The sequence below is a fragment of the Calliphora vicina genome, chromosome 1, assembly GCF_958450345.1.
Source record: "Calliphora vicina chromosome 1, idCalVici1.1, whole genome shotgun sequence".
Classification (NCBI taxonomy): Eukaryota; Metazoa; Arthropoda; class Insecta; order Diptera; family Calliphoridae; genus Calliphora; species Calliphora vicina.
This window is the reverse complement of record NC_088780.1, coordinates 2,913,000-2,933,525: the sequence shown is the minus strand read 5'-3', so window position 1 is coordinate 2,933,525 and position 20,526 is coordinate 2,913,000. Positions and strand designations below refer to the sequence as shown.

Genomic DNA, 20,526 nt, shown 5'->3' with positions numbered 1-20,526 from the left:
TAAATTGAGATTTTAAAATTTATAAAATTAAATTGATTGAAAAGTTTATTCATTCTTTTCTGGTTGGGTTTAAGCCCCTTTAGTAAGGTCATGTACATTCTGCTGGCTACTTACAATGTCATTTATAACACTAAAGTTTCCCTGCTTAAAAATAAAAATGTTTTTCCTTCCCTGCACAACAATTTAAAAGAAAAAATTTTTGAGAAAAAAAAAGCAAACAAATGACCGTTACAAACAGATTTCAACCAAAAGTTAACAAGAATTTTTGGAAAAAAAACACTGAAACACAACAACAAACAAAATAAAAACCCAAAAAGTTGTTGAAACTAAACAGCAAATGTTGGTTAAAGTCGTCTGCAACTAAATGTATAAATTTGAGATGAAAAATTGTTAAAAGCACGAGCATTTCAAAATTACTTACTACTTTTGCTGCTGCTGCAGCTGAAAATGAAAATGTGGCCAGCAAGACGCAATTGTTGGCGAAAAGTCAAACATGTTTTGTATATTAAAATAAAAGAAATTGGTTGAAGGATGTAGTTTAAATTTTCTTAAATTCGAGTTACATGTTGAAATGTGGGAAAATTCTACAGCAACTCTTTAAAGTCAATAATATTTTAAATACCAGTTTGATGGCACAATTTATAAATGTCAATAAATAATCAGCAAATCTTTTGCCTATAGACTAAAGGCACACATAAATCCATTGATGAAAACTACAGTAGATGTTTATGATATTAGAAATTTGGTTTAAATCGGCTTTTAAAGAAAAAAAATATATGAATTTCTTATACTAAAAAACCAATATACATATGTATATGCTCAATAACCATAACCATGACAGCTATCGTAGATACTTATATCTTTTGTATTTATGTTGAGGTTGGTTAAAAAATCATATAAATCTTTTATTTGTCAGTCTGCTTTGTTTGTGATAATGAAAGCTTATCGTTACATTTTGGGGCAATTAAATGGCTCATACAAAAGGCAAACAAAACAGAGCTACTAAATGCTATCAGCAAAAATGCCATTGAAACCAATTTCTTTCATTTTAATTTTCTTTCACATCCACTCCCTGTTTCTTAAATACGAGCAAAGAAAATAAACAAAAATCAAAATGTATTTATCTATAATGATGACCTCCTCACTTTTGGCCTGCTTCAATAAATGTTATTGGAAAATATTTATAAAATGTGTTTGGTTTCTAGAGATTCCTTTTTTTGTTTCACAGTTTTTATTTCAGTTCGTTCATGCTTTGTTTTTATAAGACCAGCCTAACCCAACCCTTACAAAACAAAAAACTAAACAGTCGTTTATCCTTTTTAGAAAAAAAAAACAATAACAGCAACTATAATAACGAAAACAAAAACAAAAAATGTTTTAATCCAATTTACTTAGCCATAACCAGATCGTCTTAGTTTTTTTCTTTATTTATTCTTTTACATATATTCCTACAGACACACACACAAATTTTTGCAAATCGGTTTTTGGGCTTTTCAAGCTCAAGTATGTTCGATAATATGGGTAGAAAATATTGCATATTTACACAATATTTTTTAAAGGCCATTTTGCAAACAAAACAAAATAAGGAGCCAAACCAAACAGCGGCAACAGCAAAAGGGAAAAATATTCACAAAATACACACAATAAATAAAAACATAAAAGTTATTAAGAGAATTGGTTTGGAAATAAAACAAATAACATTAAACACACAAACAAACAAAAATTATAATAAAATAAATAAATAAAAAACGAACACATAGTGCAACCAAGCAAAAAATATACGACTACAATGGGCAACAAAATTTAATTGGAATACAAAAGGATGATTAGAAAATTGTATTGTTTTTCGAATTGATCAAAGTAGCTTTTTTGTTTTATTAAAATATTATTTGTTTAATATCTATTAAATTTTGAAATATAATTGATTGAACAATTTGTCTGGCTTAAGTTCATTTGCTTGTACAGACACTTGGCACCACGGTAGTCATCAGCCCGAGAAATCGTTATCATAGAAAATGTTTTTTAACACAGAGAATACCAAAAATTTGTCTCCAGTATTTATGGAGTCGCAAAATTATACCAAAAATGGAGCATTCCTATTATAAGTTTTTTTATACTCTTCACCATGAGTACCAAGGTTATATATGTTATATTTGTACCTTCTAAAAACGTGGTATATTTCCTTTAAATAAACTGGATAATTTTGATTGAAAAGAAAACACAGTTTGGTAATTTAAAATTGTAACAAGTCTTAATTTATTTAAAACTAGCTGACTCGACAGACGTTGTCCTGTCCAAGTTAAAAAAATGCTTGTGTTCGATTTGTGAGAAGCGGTTTGAAAAGGGTAAAAATAGTTAAAAAGAAAAAAACGTATTATTGAATGATAATTGTTATTCATATAGGACATAGAATAAAATATAAATAGAAGCGCTACTGAGAGACAAAGAACCTAAGTTTGTTGTCAAAAACCTAAGTCTTGCAACAACAGAATACATATAAACCAATGTACATATTTTGAGTTTTTATATAAGTAATCGAATTCTGGTCTGAAAAATGAGTGATCACAGATCTTTTCTTGATTAAACGCTTATTAGCCAAGTTATTAGCGAATTTAGATATTTTGAGTTTTTATATAAAAATATCGATTTTTGGTCAGAAATATGATTGATCACAGACCGATGTATTTTACAGATGTATTTAATAAGTGGGCAATTTTTATTTATGTAAAAACTATGTATTGCGAACATTAACAAAAAAATTAGTTAAATCGATCCAGGCGTCCTGCGACCTGGTAAAAGCTTAAATTGGATTACTATGATCATTTAAACAAAAAAGTAGCCAAATCGATGTAGCCGTTTTCCGATTTTAAATAAATCGAAAAAGTGGGCGTAGAAGTGGGCGTGGTCAATCTTTCGTTCCGTAAAAACCTAAGTGTGGCTATGACCAACATTTTAAAAAAAAAATTTGTCTAAATCGGTCCGGCCGTTCTCTACTGATGCAATTACCAACATTTGATTTTTATTTATATAGAAGATAGATGTACAACAACAACTTAAATAGTCAATCAGTGTTTTTATACACATTTATAAATTCGCAGAAATACACACATTTTATAATGCACAAGTATATACTGGTAATGCAGTTGATGTCTTCACTTAACGAAGTTTCAAATTAGACTCATTCACTACTGCAACCGCATTCACTATTTATACAGACTGACATCTCCATCTGAGTATCCTAGATTGTTCTTAACGGTCAAAACTCGTATATTCGAATTCTAGAGCTTTCGATGTTAATATAGCGTAAACATTTAGTGTTGCCATACTTAAACACAATGCTCATCTGTCTCATGCTATCAACATTGTTGATAAGTAGAACATTCTACTTACTGATGTTTCGCTATTGGAAATTCGTAACAATAACTTTGTCATTCCGTTTGTAATTTCTACATTTTTCATTTGCTACCCCTATTGCTATACCTAATCTGGAGAGTTATTGATAGCGGAGTCGATATAGCCATGTCCATCTGTATATTGAAATCCACTTTCCGTAGCCCCCAAATATCTTACTTAAAATCTTACCAAATATCTTACTTAAAATGGAATATATCCCAATATAGAACCATAAAGTACAACTTAATCTATAACAATATTTATATCACTGAAAAGCTTATTATTTACAATATTTTAAATAAAAATCTAACACGTTTAGGCAACTGCAGATTAAATAAAAACAAGATACACGCCAAAACAAATATTTCACTTAATTTCACTTAAAATAATCTTTATGAAAAACTTTAAAATTTCGAGATTGAATGCACCTGTTTAAACATATGTTATGAATTATGGTGCCAATAATTCATATTTTTCCTTTAGGACCTAAGAAATAAAAAAATATTTCAGGGGCTGAACTGGCTGGCGCATTTACATGTTAATGTTAAGTTAATGAATTGTTTAATATGTCTTACTAAAGCTTACTATAAAACCAATTAACTTGGTAATTTTGGACCATGGTGCAGCTTAAACAGCAATAAAATTAGACAAAAACAAAAGTAAACAACACCAGAGTAAACAACCAACCAACCAACAAGGTAAATTAATACCTCTACAAGCATAAAAACCGCATAAACATACAAACACCCACAAAATCACATACATACTTATATACATACACATACAAACAAAATAGATAAATAAAAAACTCACACTAATTCACCAAAATTGTATTTAGTCTGTACGACGCAAACAATCATTTGTTTAAAGGAAGTTATTAAATGTTCTCATTAATTTCTTTGATAAATACTTAAAATCCCATTATTTAAACATAAACCATTTATTTATTTATTTATTTATTCGTTTATTCGTATTATCTTTACATTTTCCTTTTTCTTTATTTTTATGTTTATTTATGCCTTCTCTGGGTTTTTGGCTACGGTTTCTTTTCGCGACTACGAAAAACAAATAGACTGACATGTTTATACGTTTGATATTTAACAACACATGTGTGTTGATGATGTTGCTGCTGACGTAGACGATGATGATTATCATGATAATGATATTTTAATATACAAACAAACAAAGAAAAAAGTAAATGTATATAAAATCTGCCAAAAACCATTAAAATGTAATTAGAATGTATTACACACATCATTACCAAAATACAAATACAACAACATCAACAAAAATAAATAATAAAAAAAAACGTAATGTTTTTCCATTTTTGAATTTCAACTATTAAGTGTGAGTATTTATTTGTGTTTAAGTAGATGTTTGAGTAAAAAACAAAAAAATAAATTTATTTTTTTGCCAAGTAGCTGTATTTGAAAACCTCTTGTCTTTATTATTTGAGTCCTGCACACAAACACACACAGCCAACATAAATCGAGATAAGTACGTGTATGTGCCAGATTCAACAGACATTAAGACATTTATTGAGTACGTTTTAACGACTCTTTTGTATGACTGTGTGAAGCACAGCGAAGAACATACACAAACAGATACGGCAACAATTCACGGAATGAGAGTAGAAGCTGGGAAAACTGGTTGCATAAAATATGCCAAGAATTTTAAAGAACAATTTAAAGGTAATTGAGAAAAAGGCCTAATGTACAAATTTGTTAAAAGTCATTTACTTTTTCTGTACTCTTAGCTAGAATTTTCGATAGTTCAGCATCTTCAAATTGTTGTTAATAAAATACTCAAAACTATTGCTGAATATAAATATTGTATCTTTTTCTACTTAGTGTCTATGGTTCTGAAATCTATTTTAATATTTTGTATGTGAGTATAGATCATAATTTACAACAGAATTTTTAACCATTTCTCGTATTCCGAATAGGCTGAAATTAGGCATTTATAACAATGCAATATTACGAGTATTTCGAAAATTGAAAATCAACTCCGAATATTTGAAATTATATTCGAACATTTTTTTAAAACAGATCCTTAGATCATGCATAATAAACCTGATGACAATTACGTTTGAAAATTCGAACTTATATTCGATAATGTTTTAAAGCTGTTAAAGTAATCTATAATCTTGTAATCTTATTTGAGACTCATTTCTAACATTTTCCAATTTTGATAAAAAAAAAATCAACATGTTCATGAAGGATATAAGCTTTTTGAATTAAAATTCTAAATATTCAAGTACCTCTAAAACGAATTTTTTTATTTATTAGCAAAAATAATTTTATGACAAACATTTTTTTTTTAAATTTTTAAGTGAAAAAATTTTTAAAACAAAAAAAATTTTTGTTGGTCAAAAAAAAATTCGGTGTAAGAAATATCTTCCCGATTTTGACCCATTGTAGGTCCGACTTTTGTCTTATATACGCTATTGCAAAGGTATTTGATATATCTATTATTGGCTATCCATATTGTCTATATTACTGACTTAATCCAGATATAGATAAAAAAAATAGGTCAAAAATCAAGTTTGTACTCAGCCAAAATTTTTTTTTTTTGATTTTTAAAAATTTAGTAGTGAAAAAACTTATGACAAAAAATATAGTTTGGTGAAAAAAAAAATTCGGGTTATTCCATATTGTCTATATATAGTAATCCAGATATAGATCAAAAATAGGCCAAAAATCGAGGTTGACATTTGTGGGTCGATTTTGTCGATTTTAAATAGAAACCCGATATATTTACAGTAGCCCAAGAAAGTCTACATACAGGAAAAATTATTATGTTACTTTAATTTAAAGCAGTTTTTTTATGAGATATATAATAATAAATGTCTTATGTCGATTTTAGCAAAAAAAAAATCAAATAACGCCCAAAAGTTCACCTTTAGTAGAGTTATTGATTCTGAGTAAAATAACGAAAAATTTATTCTCGGTCACGCCTACTTTTGGGTGGGCGTTACTATTAAGTTTCATAATATTTTGAACATTAAAGCCAAAAAAAACAAAAAAAAATTTCGTTATTTGACTCAGAATCAAAAAATTTAATAACGGTGAAATTTTGGAAGTGATAGGAAATGTTGCTAAACCCGACTTAATTGATGTTGTTTTAATTTTTTTTAGTGTGAATTTATTTTTTTAACAAATACATTTCACTACTTTTAACTTACAAATACAGCTTTCAACGAAAGAAATTTAATTTGAATTCCTGTATGTAGACTTTATTGGGCTACTGTATGTATCAATCATGTTTGTAAGGGTTACGGAAAGTTGATTTAAACATACAAGGTGGACATGACTATATCGACTTCGCTATCTATAACGATCCAGAATATATATACTACTTTCTGGAATTGCAAATGAAAAATGTAGAAATTACAAATGGAATGTCAAACATTTGCCACTCATGTTGTAGTCTATATAAAAACTGTTATTTAAATGCTCTAAAAGCTTGTCACTTTCATATCATATAAATTGTATAATATAATAAAAAGTTTCATTTAATAGGGCTCATACACAACACCATCATGATTGTGCAATCAAGTGATTGTGCCAGCTGATTGATCGTGTATGAACTTGTGGTGTGATTGTACCAGCTGCTGGTGCTTTATCAAAAATAGTTTGATATTTTTTTGATTGGACCAGCATGATTGAATCGTTTGTTGTAAAATTAGATCATAAAATTTAAATCGTCAAGACATAAACATCAAAAAATAAAAAAAAATAAATATGAATGCCAAAGAAAAAAATATTTTGAATTAAAAAACCAATGCTACAATAAAATGGTAGAATAATTGAAAGAGGTGAGCCAAGAGCAAGAATGGTAAAAAAAATCAACGTTTTTCGAATACTGCAAGAACAGATAATGTTTTGGAGTCTTCGTTGTGGTATTACGATAAACTCCATTTTTTGAAAATCAGGAATGTTCCAGAGAAGAAAAATGTACCATCTTCTTTTAGAAGTTTAGTGTATCCTAGTTCTCCTTTGTTTTCTAACCATTTCTTCATGCAAACACCTTTTTTTTTGATCATTTTTCGTTTTTGTTTATTATTATTCATTACAAACTTTTCCACACAATTTTTGGTAAAAAATTAATTTTGTACCAGCATGCTGGAGTAATGTGTGCTTCAAGCTTAATTGCACAATCACTTCATTGCTTAATAATGATGGTGTTGTGTATGGGCCCTATAAATTAGAGTATATTTTCTTCTTTTTAGAGCATTTCAAAAGTTTGTATTACAATTTTTTTTATTATTATTATATAAAATATTTTGCCAAATATATTAGAAAAAATAATAATCAAAGTTGTTGTCTTATCATTTAAAAATTATCTAAGTCTGCAAAAATTTTTTTTAAAACATTTGTTAACTTTGAACTTTATGACCTTTTTCATTTCAACTCTTTTACAATTCAGCTATAAATATTTCCTACATTTCTTCAGCAACGAAATTATTTAACACTTAAAAAAGAATCATGTGTAATTTATTTCCTCTAACCTAATTTATAATCTATCTACATATGTATAATGAAACATTTTATTCTACAATAAAATATATTAATGCATATTATCACACATATTTAAACATTATCTTGCCTACAAATGGGTAATTACGCAAAAGACATACGACATGAAATATTTATGCTCAAGGAAGTTGAATCAATTAATTTAGAAATGAGTCACAGCCATGATTGACATTCATTAAATGTAATAATTGTATGTATCATTAATATTTTGATAAAATTCTACAATTAAGGAATAAAACACTTACCAGAATTATTCAGAAAAATATAAATTTTTGTACGTTGTTGCTGTTGTTTAATCTGAAATTGGAAAAGAGAAATATGTATATTATTTTTGGATTTATTTACAACTACAATACATTTTAAGAAAATGTATTTAATTTATAAGTGAAATAGAATTTTAAAATCAAAAGTCAGTCAAAATATTATTTACATATGTAAATAATTTTACCAAAAAAAAATTAGTGAAAGCATTAATTTAAAATTAAACAAATTAGATTTGGATAATAAAAATTTGTCACAATTTTTGAGATTAATTTAAGAAATTTTTCTGACAAAAACCTCGTTTTTAAAATTAATATATAAGTCATTATAGGACTACTTCTAGGTAATGCAAACGGTATTTTGTTATTCCTCAATTGCATAATATTAACAAGTACTTAATGTAATAGGGTATTTTTTACATCTAACTGGATATAGCGATTTTAAATAAAATTTTTTCCTCACATAAATTTATTAATTTATTCCCATTTGAATGACATTTTGACTTTAAAAACAATTAAAATTTCAAACACGTACTCAAACACATTTAACTCTGTCAAATAAAGAGTGAGCAGCATTCTTGAACAATACTTGTCATATGAAAATGTACATTTTCTAAATTAAAAAGAAAATTACTTAAACAATATATGTATGTATGATTTTTATCCTTAATATCAACAGCATCATCTTTGTTTAGCACTCTATCTTATACATCAGACTTAATTGAAAAGTTCTTATTGTGTTGCTTAGAGTTTTTAATAAACTTAACAGTTTATTGGCAGTAAAATCTTGTAGGGATTAGTTTATAATCTTTAAAACAATCATCATTAGTTTCCTTTTCCTCTTGGTTTATTGAATTTTTTTTTAATGTTTTGTATGTATTTTTAATGTTAAATGTTCAACCAAATAAAATGAAGTGATTGTAATTTCCTTAAGTTTTTAAATTTTTGGCAGACCCACAGATTTTTTTCTACATTTCAACACAGTAAAAATATTGCATGTGTTTTTATTGTATTTACTCGTAACAATATGTATGTATGCAGTTTTTTTTTTAAATTGTTGTCTTTTATTTATTTTGTCTTGTTACTGTTTTCTTTTGATTTTCTTCACCATGTTGGTTGTTTGTTGATTTTGGTATAAATAAAGGATATCCCTTGAGTCCAATTCAATAAAAATTTCATTTAAGCAAACATTTTTATAACGTTCGTCGTACATACATACATATGTATCTACAGATATATTTAGTATATAAACTAACCGTACTCCCACAAATACATCACAGAAATACATACATATGTATAAAGACACATATGTTGATGTATCTATTTAGCTACTGCTTTTAATGCACTATGGCGCAAAATGTCAAAGAAAGCTACAATTATACTAGACACTAATTACACTAGATATTTTGCAGCGAAGATCTTGCCAAGAGATAATAAAATAAAATAAAATAAAATAAAATAAAATAAAATAAAATAAAATAAAATAAAATAAAATAAAATAAAATAAAATAAAATAAAATAAAATAAAATAAAATAAAATAAAATAAAATAAAATAAAATAAAATAAAATAAAATAAAATAAAATAAAATAAAATAAAATAAAATAAAATAAAATAAAATAAAATAAAATAAAATAAAATAAAATAAAATAAAATAAAATAAAATAAAATAAAGTAAAATAAAGTAAAGGCATTATGAAGTACTTCATTGGAAATCAACATTTATTCCATTGTGCAAATCTTAAATCATATATATTTTTCAGTTTCCTATAGAAGCTTTTATACTATTCACTCCCTTTTTTCCTTGCCGAGAGTAAAGTTTAATCAATGTGTTTTGTTTACTCATTGTACTGATGTTGTCTTTATGTACATATGTACATTAAGGTCACCCCGTGTGTATGGAAGTGAAATTTTCCCAACTAAAATTACAATAATATTTATTTGAGGAAACCATTTCTCAAAACTTTTGTCCTAGCTTCAAAGCAGGATCAATGGTGAAAAATGTTCTGTTGAAGGTTTTTATGATTTTTATCATATTGCTCGCAAAGGAAACTTATGAAATTTTTAATCATGAGAAAGACATTAGAAAAGCGATTCGAAAATCAAAAATTTCAGTGTAAGTTTTTTGCTAAAATTTATAAATGTCGAATACTTTTCGACATTATACCAAAATTACATAATGTTTCCTTATCGAGAAATATGAAGAACATCTTAAATACCTTTAAAAATTATTTTTCTATTCTTTGATCCAACTTACCAAATAATGACATCTTTGAATAAAATAATAATTTATTATTTTAGTTGAGAATATTCATACATTTTGTTTTGGGGCCACCCTAATGTACATGTGTCATTGCATGATGTGTGTATTTGTATCTACATACGTTCATGTAAGTATTTTTGTTAATAAAAATGTATTGGGTGTGATGTGTTTAGTCATTCATAAGGGACTGCAAAATGAACGTATTGTATATATAAGAAATTTATTTAGTTGTTCCTTAATTCTTGTTCATCTTATTTTTCTGCTCCTTTGGCCTTTAACCGACACTATTTTATTTATGTATTAGAACAGATTTACACTGGAGAGTTATTGGGCATAAAGTCGTAGAGCATTTTATAACCGAATTTGCTAAATAATAGCCAGTTTTATTAACTATTTAAGACAATATTAAAACGAAAGGAAAAAACAAACAAAAACAGGGCTACTTAAAAAACCAGGAGAAAGAAAGTAATTTGTAATTTATTTAAAATAATTCATTATTATGTTAAAAACTAAAATCATTATTTCTTTTACTTGAAATAACACTCAAAGTAGCAATTAACAAAAAGCTCATTTAAAACCAAAACATATCAAGTTAAATTGACATCATACATGTCGTTTCCATGCCATTTAATGTCAATGCAATGAGTGAACCCTTTCAAAATGTCAACAACATAATATAATTAAAAATTGTTTATACTGTAGTCATCGGTGTACTTTGCTTTTTGTATTTAAGTAACAAAGAAATATTATTCATTCTGTAGCAGCAGCAGAAGCTTAAACAACAATAACTAGAGAGACTACAAAAGCAATACAAAAGATTGCTCTAATGTCATCTGAAAATAGAAGAGAACAACAACAAAAAATTGTATTGGTAACATCAACTACATACATTTATGGCTAATGCGGCAAGTACACAATTTCTCATACAGAAATCCGCAATAGGATGGTATCAAAAGTTGGGGTCTCCAACTATAATCAGGGTATACAATTTGATATAGAAACAACAATATTCAATATATTTTATAAAAATCAACACGATCATCATTGTCTAGCATCATCTTAGTTATACATCAGTCATATTGAAAAATTTCTTTCTGTTAATCAAATTAAATGAAATTTCCTTTAGTTCTAAAATTTTGAGTAGACCGACAGAATTTGTTTAACAAAAATGTTGTATGGAATTTTTTGTCCGTCCACAAATTGACAAACTTAATCCAACCAAAAATTATCTATTGAAACTTTCCGAAATAAAATTTCATATAGAAACATTTATACGAAGAAATAATTTTCTACAAAAACTTTTATCCAACAAAAATTGTTTTATGGGAACTTTTATCCGATCAAAAATTGTCTCTAGACACTTTCACCCGCATGCTGTTACGATTTCAACATTTTTACAAGTTTTTTAAAAATAATATTGTGACAGTAATTAATAATGTGATTGTGGTAACCATAAGTATATGTTTGTGCCAAGGATTTAGCATATTATATTGTTCTCGGCTTTGTATATCATAAACATCATGAACATGATTGCCATAAACATATATTTGTTTACTACAATCATATATATGTTAAGAAAATATAAAAAGAAGATTACAGGGGCACCTTACAAAAGCATTTTTTAAACACTTTGATTAGGGTTTTTATCCCATGAATTCCCGGGAATTATGCCAATTTTTCACTACCCGATTCCCGTGATTTTTAGTCGGTCATCCCCAGAAAAAACAAGTAAGAGTGCTATATTCGGCTGTGCCGAATCTTATATACCCTTCACCAAATTATACTTCAAAATTTTAAATATTTTTAGGTAAACAAAATTTAATTTTTTTTAGTTGTTTTTTCAATTTTTGGAAAAAAAAATTTTTCGATTGTTATTTTAAATTTAATTTTTTTTTTTTTTTAAATTTAAATTTTTTTTTTTTAAATTTGAAAAAAAAATCGGGTTAAAAATTTTTTTCCCGATTTTGACCCATTGTAGGTCCAACTTACTATGGTCTTATATACGTCGTTGCAAATGTCTTTGAAATATCTATCATTAGATATCCATATTGTCTATATTAATGTCTTAGTAATCCAGATATAGGTCAAAAATAGGTAAAAAAATCGAGGTTGTCTTGGTTTTTTCCTCATATCTCAGCCATTTGTAGACCGATTTTGCTGATTTTAAATAGCAAAATTCTCGAAAGCATGTCTGACAGAATTATTGAAGATTTGGATCCCGAAGATATCTGGGGTCTTCAGAAAACTGATTTCAACAGACAGACGGACAGACAGACGGACATGGCTTAATCGACTCCGCTATCTATAAGGATCCAGAATATATATACTTTATAGGGTCGGAAATGAAAAATGTAGAAATTACAAACGGAATGACAAACTTATATATACCCTTCTCACGAAGGTGAAGGGTATAAAAACAGTGAAAAGTTTTTTACAATTTTTGCTTATATCTCGGCAATAATAGACCGCTTATTATTATTACTGTTATTATTATTATTTATTTAAAAAGTGAATTTATTATTTATAGAATTTATTTCTTATTGAATCATTCTAATTTCTTTAAATTTCTTCTTCAAATCCAGAACAAAATAGCTTCAAATGTTTATTAAATGATTAAATTTTTCTTCAATTCAAATCTAGTACAAAAAGGCTTAAGACAATTTTTTCAATTAATTTTGTAAATGATTTGATTTAACAAAAATTTAAACATTAAAAGTTTCAATAAATTCTGTTATTAATTAACTTTACAATTAATTCAGTTTAAACAATGAATCTAAATTAATTACGGATTAAGATTATAGTGTATTTAGCTCAAATTTTATTACTTAAATCGAAGCTCTGATATTTAATAATTATAACACTAAGTTTTTATATGAAATTTGGCTATAATATTCCTAATTTACAGTATCATTATATATTTCGGGAATAGCCGGTTTCCCGGGAATGTCGAACAAAATTTCCCGATTCCCGGGAATCAAAACAGGTCGGGCAATTAAAACCCAAACTATGATGTTAAAGTTGGGGATTAAATTGGGAACAACCTAATTAATACACACCACAATATAATGTCAAAGCATATTGCATATGAATTATTATTTTTTTTTCGTAAACACACATTTGTATAGCAGAGATATTTGTTGTTTTTTCTGTCTGGCTAAGAGAAAATACAAAATACACACACATTCAACGTACTAATCGTAAAATGTTAAAAACTCATATTCATCTGTTGTACTCGTACTCATGTAAATATACGTTTTTTTGTTATTCATTCTTATTCGAACAAAACATCATTGTAAAGTAGAATAGAATAAATGTACGAACGTATACGTTCATGAGTGTGCACATCAAGTTGTTTATGTGTTAAGAGAAAAGGATAACAAAGTCAACTTTTTGTCTAGTTTCTTTATCGGCTACAATCCGTAGAAGAATAAAAACATTTAGAAGCTAAAACATACAAAAATTAAAAACCGGAAAGTTACTACTGCAGTGCAGCATTAGATCTTTGGTATGGCTAAAAACAAATAGTAAACAAAGTAAAAATAAAAATATAAAAAAAAACAAACTGAATAGAAACGAAAAGCTTTTACTCTTACAACAGTACAATATATGTATGTATGTGTTGTATATGTAGTGTACACGTGTGTGTAGGTAGACGCATACACTGAATCTAAAATTTATTTAATTTTACATGTGGGTCAGTATGGTACTTAATGCCCAGTTACTGCTTTTACTCATACTAAATATGTATGTAGTTGTTTGACAGTTTGAAAATTCATTCTACAAGCTTCTGAAAATATTTCAACACTGTCCACTAATTCCCTCCACATATTACAATTTTGTAAAATTGGCATTTAATTTAGCGTCTGCCCTCGTATAGCTACTCCAGCTAAACATTTGTAGAGAATAAATTTTGCTGTAGTTTGATTGCTGTTGTTGCTGCTGTTTACATTACTTTACTCAGGTAACTTGTTGTTTATGTTCACGTACAATAAATTGAAGAACAATGTAAACGCTACCAACATACTCGCACAACACACGCATTCATTTTATATTACTTTATTTACAAATGCATATGTACGTGTGTAGTCCATGTTTGTGTGTTTATTTGTATCACAGTAACAAATTCAGACTGGGTTTTGGAAAAACTATGTATAACTAAACAAAATAAAATAAAAAAATACCCAACTGTATCTGTATAAATAGAATTTAGATGAATGTTTCTGCGGAAAGTGCCATTATACACATATTTAATTGGCTGGTCACATATAACTTTTGATGTTTCTGTTTAGTTATTGTTGTTTTATTTATTTTATTGTCAAAAACAATTTGTGCAACTTTTTTAAATTTCCAAAATACTTTCTAAACTACATTTATGAAAACTAACAATTATATTAGTGATTTTGTTTGTTAAAAATCATAATCAAATTCATGTTTGTTTTAAAAGATTTTAAATAACATTATAAGGTTAAATGATCAAGATTAAATGTATGAGAACAATTATTTCGATTTAAATTTATTTAGCAGGATCAAACGCAGATCCAGGACAATAAAATAATATGTATGTTCTAATTTTTCTTGTTTTTTCTATTTTATATTAAAAATTTTCCGTTTTGGAGTGGAAAATTTCCTTTTTTTACCCCACCAGTATCTTAAGCAGAATTATATCGGAGATATAATTTTCAAGAAGTTCTCACACTCTTGTCAGCTATTGTCTTTGAAAACTGTCAGCTCCCGTGACTTCAAAACAACCCAAACAAAAATGTTTGGATCCATCAAATAACATCATGCCATTTAGGACCTTCATACCGATTTTCCATTCATATTGCATGAAGTTGTCATACTCTTATCAAAAGTCTGTGGATTGCATATATACATATACACACGATTAAAAAAAAACCATTAAGGAATAATACTAAGCGTTAAAATCTGACAATATTGACGGTCAATGGCAAAAACGAAATATTAATTGACTTCCGAGCCACTGAATGATCTGTGTGTCTTCTAGGAACCATATGCCAAAAAATTTTAGGTAAATCGGTTGGGGTAAGACGTGCCGCAAGCACGTTTAAGATGCATTTATAAGAGGAAAAAATGCATTTTTTTCAGTTTTTGTAAAAATTTTGCTATTCAAAAATTACTTTTGCAATTTAATTTAAAATAATTGAAATGTGTACGTAATTGTCGTTCTAATGAGACATATAAAAAAGAAATTGGTCAAAAAATTTTAAAGTTATTAAAAATTCGCCAGACCATTAACGTGTCTCAGGCAACTAGAATAAGAAATGTAGGAACAAAATTAACATATTTTGATAAATATTAAAATAAAAGCTCATTTTTAACGTTAACCTATTCGCATGTATGACCAAAAAAATAAAATTTTTTTTATTTTTAAAAATTTTGTTAAACGAATTTCAGAATTTTTTGATCATCTATTAGGGAATAAAAATGTGAAAAAATTATGAAAGTATCTCTTAAGTTTTTCCGTACCTGCGATTTAAATTTGGAAATTTTCGAGAAAAACCAATTACTTGGTCATTTTTTGGCGAATGAGCTCTATTTCCTTACTGTTATGAATTTTAAGTACAACCTATTCAGAATATTATAGTCCAGATAATTCTAAATATAATCTGAAAGTTTTAATGAAATTGGAAAACGTTAAACCTTAAATCGTGAAGGTCAAAGATCAAATTTTTCAATATTTGGAATTTCTCTTGGAAAGATAGAGAAATGTTGTTTTTTTTTTTGGGCCGATTTTGATGAAACTTAAGGAAAATATAACATAAACTCTAGGGTTTATAATAACAGCACAAAAATGGAAATTAACCCATAATGGCACTTGGGATTAAAATGACCCCAAACTTTTAAAATCATAATTTTTTTAAGGTTTTAGAAAACGAAATGATGTTGTCGATTTCGCAACGTCATTTTTCCCTCAGTGTATAAGCAGATATTTTTCAAAAGCGTGACATGTCCAATATAATAATGTCAACCACAAAGTCTATGGCTAAGTTTTTAAAATATCTTCTATTCATATATATTGTGACACTTTAGAGAACATACTACAATATTTTCTGAGGTTTTTAGATTCTAATTTCGGGTTGCATACCGGATTCGCTTAAAAAGCTATCTGTATAGCATGCCTTCTTGCAGCCTCAGGGCTTTATCATGCATAATGATATTCAGAGTTTCTTAAAATTTATATTTAAGTAAAATTAAATGTAAAAAATATATTAAACCAACCACAATTATGATTTTAGAAGATCCCTAACAGAATATGATGAATGATGAATATTCAAAACTCACAATTGTACATTTAAACATGTATTTAAAATCAATATCTAACAACAAAATTTTCTACGAACATTTAATACTAAGCCGCACGGAGCATTAAAATTATCGAAATCATTTAGCCAATAGACGTATGAGTTATTTTTCATTAAGCAATCGCCTACATTTTTCATACGCCTTGAGGTACCCCATATAAAATATTTCAATACCATTTCGTGTCTGAGAATTTCTTGTAAATGAAACAAAATTATTTATCATGCTGACTGAAAGTAATATGTATATTAGGGTGGGCAGATTTGTATGGACAAAAATTTGTCCAGATAAAGTAAAAAAATTTACTTTTATTTTTTGACATTTTCTGAAAGCTATCGAAAAATCGATGGCACAAATCGATTGCCAAATCGAACCACCCTAATGTACATGTATGTATATTTAACAATAAAATTAAATTTTGCAATTTTGTTGCTTGAAAACAATTTATATGATTGTATATGTGTATTCATGTAAATTAAATTTTATTCCCATCATAAAGTAAAAAACTTTAAAGTATTTATTTTTATATAAATTTTCCTTTTTATTTGATATTTTTTATAAGAATCTACATAAATTTAAATGTGCCATTATTTGTTTGTTGTCACATTGTTTTTTTTTCGTTCCAAAACAAAAAACCAAAACAAAAAAGGTATGTTCAGCAGCAGCAACATCAGCAAAAACTACAACAACAAGACGAAACATATAAAAACTCTTACCAATACAGACAAGTAAAAGAAGAGAGTAGAAGAGAGAAAGAGACTGAAATTCAAACAGTTTTTCTTAACATATTTCACTTTAACATACCTTTAGGGTGGAATAACAGTAAATATGTAAATAAAATAAAAAAAACAACACAAAAATCTCTGGGAAAAAAACAATAACAGGAGCAACAACAACAAGTAGAAATGCAAATGAAACAACATCAAAAGCAAATGACTTTTTACAAAATAAAAAATCGTATAAAAAAGCAGCAATGAAAAATATACAAATATTTATATACACTTTCAACGTACGTACATACATATACATGAGTATTTACATGAGTGTGTATGCTGTATGTACACAATAAATGTATGTATGTATATAAAAAAATACTTTAAACTTAAACTTATGCCAACAACAAAGCAACATTTTTAAGTAACAACATCCGTACAATGTAAACAAACCAGTTGCCCTGTTTCCCCATTTTCTGTTGCACCTTCCAATGTCTGAGAGTTTTAAATTCGGCAAGTAGAATTTTATTGCTTTTGTATGGAAAATACATATGTACATACATATAATATCAACTGAATAAAATCAAAAGTATTTCGTTTTTAATGAACGGTTTTGAATATAAGACAAAATCTATGAATGAAAATATTATGGTACCGGAACAGTACTGAAAATTTAAGAAAACTATTGCCAAAATATTAGAGGATTGTGAATTGGAATCATTGTCATTTCTAAAAAAAAAAGAATTTATGTAATGTAAAGTAATTAAATAAAACAATTTTGGATTATTTGCTACAATTATGTATCCAAAATATACGTAGAGGAAAAATCGACTGGATATGCCGAGTTTCAAACCGATGTAAAATATCTTTATGTTTTTTTATTTAGTCTAGCATCACCAAACTGAATTAAATCAGTTGGGAGTTGTGACCTAATTTTCAGTTTTCGTTTTTGATTTTTTAGTTGGACTAGAACCAACTGTTTTGTATGTATAAAAAGGAATTATTAAAGAAATTGTGAATATTTTGTTATTGAATCGATGCAATAATGCTGGAAGTTACAAGATTATACATATAAAGTTTTGGTGATTAACATATCAATGAAATTTTAAATTTAAAACAATAAGAATATCGAACTATTGTATAAAAGCCTTATATGAATATCGTCCATCATGATAAAAATCAGATATTTTTTTACTTTAATTGCCTAATTTTTAATTAATTACATTAATTTTTAATTTTTTATCAGAAATTTTTGTATATAAATAATAAATTATGAATATTTTTACCATAATTAGCTAAAAACAAGTAAGAGAGCTATATTCGGCTGTGCCGAATTTTATATACCCTTCACCAAATTATACTTTAAAATAAATTTTTTTTAATATTTTTAGGTAAACAAAATTAAATTTTATATTTAAATTGTTTTTTTCGAAATTGTATTTTTTTAAAAAATTTAAATTAATTTTTTTGAAAAAAGTTTTTTCCAGATATTATTTTTTATTTTTTTTTTGAAAAAAGAATTTTTGCCTAAAAAATTTTTTTGGTGAGAAAAAATTCGGGTTAAAAAATATTTTTCCCGATTTTGATCCATGGACTTTGAAATATCTATCATTGGATATCCATATTATCTATATTAATGACTTAGTAATCCAGAGATAGATAAAAAATAGGTTAAAAATCGAGGTTGTACGGGTTTTTTCCTTATATCTCAGATATTTGTGGGCCGATTTTGTTGATTTAAATAGCAATTGATCCGGCAGAATTCCCGATATTACACTAATGATATTGAACCGCATAACAGTGACAAATTTTCCTAATTTGGAAGAATTAAACTCAATATTCAAAAGCTAGTAGAGGTAAAATTATGAAAATTATCGTATAGGAAAAATTGTACATGAAAAATTAGGTGATTGTTGGTAAATAGCACCCACTTCCCATTCAAACTAAAATTAGATTTTTTTATATATTTTAAAGATTTCGTTTTAGTTTAAATTACAATTTAAATTTATTTGAATAATAACATTCGCAATTCTTTACCCAAAATGTGTACTATGTCCTAAGCTCTATTAGTTAAATTTACTACAATAATTTCGGGAAAAACGTATCTTGATTTTTAATGTTCCCTCTTTGAGTTATATATTTTTTACATTTCTGCACTTTTGGCTTCTGATTTGTGACATCAGTGTTGTTTACTAAACATTTCCATAGATAGAGAACTTACCATAACTTTGGCAATTTAAATTCCATTTAGGTTACCGATTTCATTCAGAACAAAAAGGTGCTTTCGTCTGGCTCTCTATGTAAACTATATTTCGATAAAATTTGGCACATGTATTACAATCGGTGCCTAATTTTATCTATCCCTCATATAAATGTCCTCCCGAAACAGAACTTTATCTGCCATAAATGCTTCATTTATATAGATATCAACACACAGTTTGCCAGTAATAAGTTTTATATACAAATAAAGCAGACCTAATCGATTTATAATTGACCATATATTTTTGCTCATTTACTCAGTGTGGGGTATCTTATGGTCGGCCTTAACCGACTAAACTTTCTTACTTGTTTTTCGCTGTAGATAATAATTTAGCATATAATTGTTTCAAAAGTAGTTACAATTTCCTTTCTGGTTTAACATTGATCTCTGTCATATAAATTAATGAAAACCATAAGACTTATAATAAAGTTGGACATTTTGTGTTTTTTATACAATGAATCAAGTGCTTAAAACTCCTTTAACCCTTTCACGACCATAAGACTATTTAGATAAAAGTTTTTGTCTATTTAATGTGAATCAGTTAGCGCCAAAAACACATATTTTGAAATTAAAACAAAAAAATGTTCATCGGATTTACTAGAATTTTGGTCGTAAAGTGCAAATTTTCATTCCACATACTAGGGTATTCAATTAATCGGGTTTCTGGTTTAATCGGTTAATCGAGCAAATAATTAATCGAGGTTTAGATTTATTCGGTTAATAATCGGTTAATTTAAAATTATTCGATTAACCGAATAATTTCTATTTTCATTTTAAAT

General features: G+C 27.0%; 1 protein-coding gene across 1 annotated transcript in view; it reads right to left on the bottom strand.

The window, feature by feature from the left end:
* LOC135963497 (uncharacterized) overlaps positions 1 to 20,526 on the bottom strand; it is a 149,276-nt gene that overhangs the window by 92,693 nt on the left and 36,057 nt on the right. The window contains exon 2 of the mRNA XM_065515388.1: positions 8,177 to 8,228. The gene's annotated coding sequence lies outside the window, so the exon portion shown is untranslated. The remainder of the gene's footprint in view (positions 1 to 8,176; positions 8,229 to 20,526) is intronic.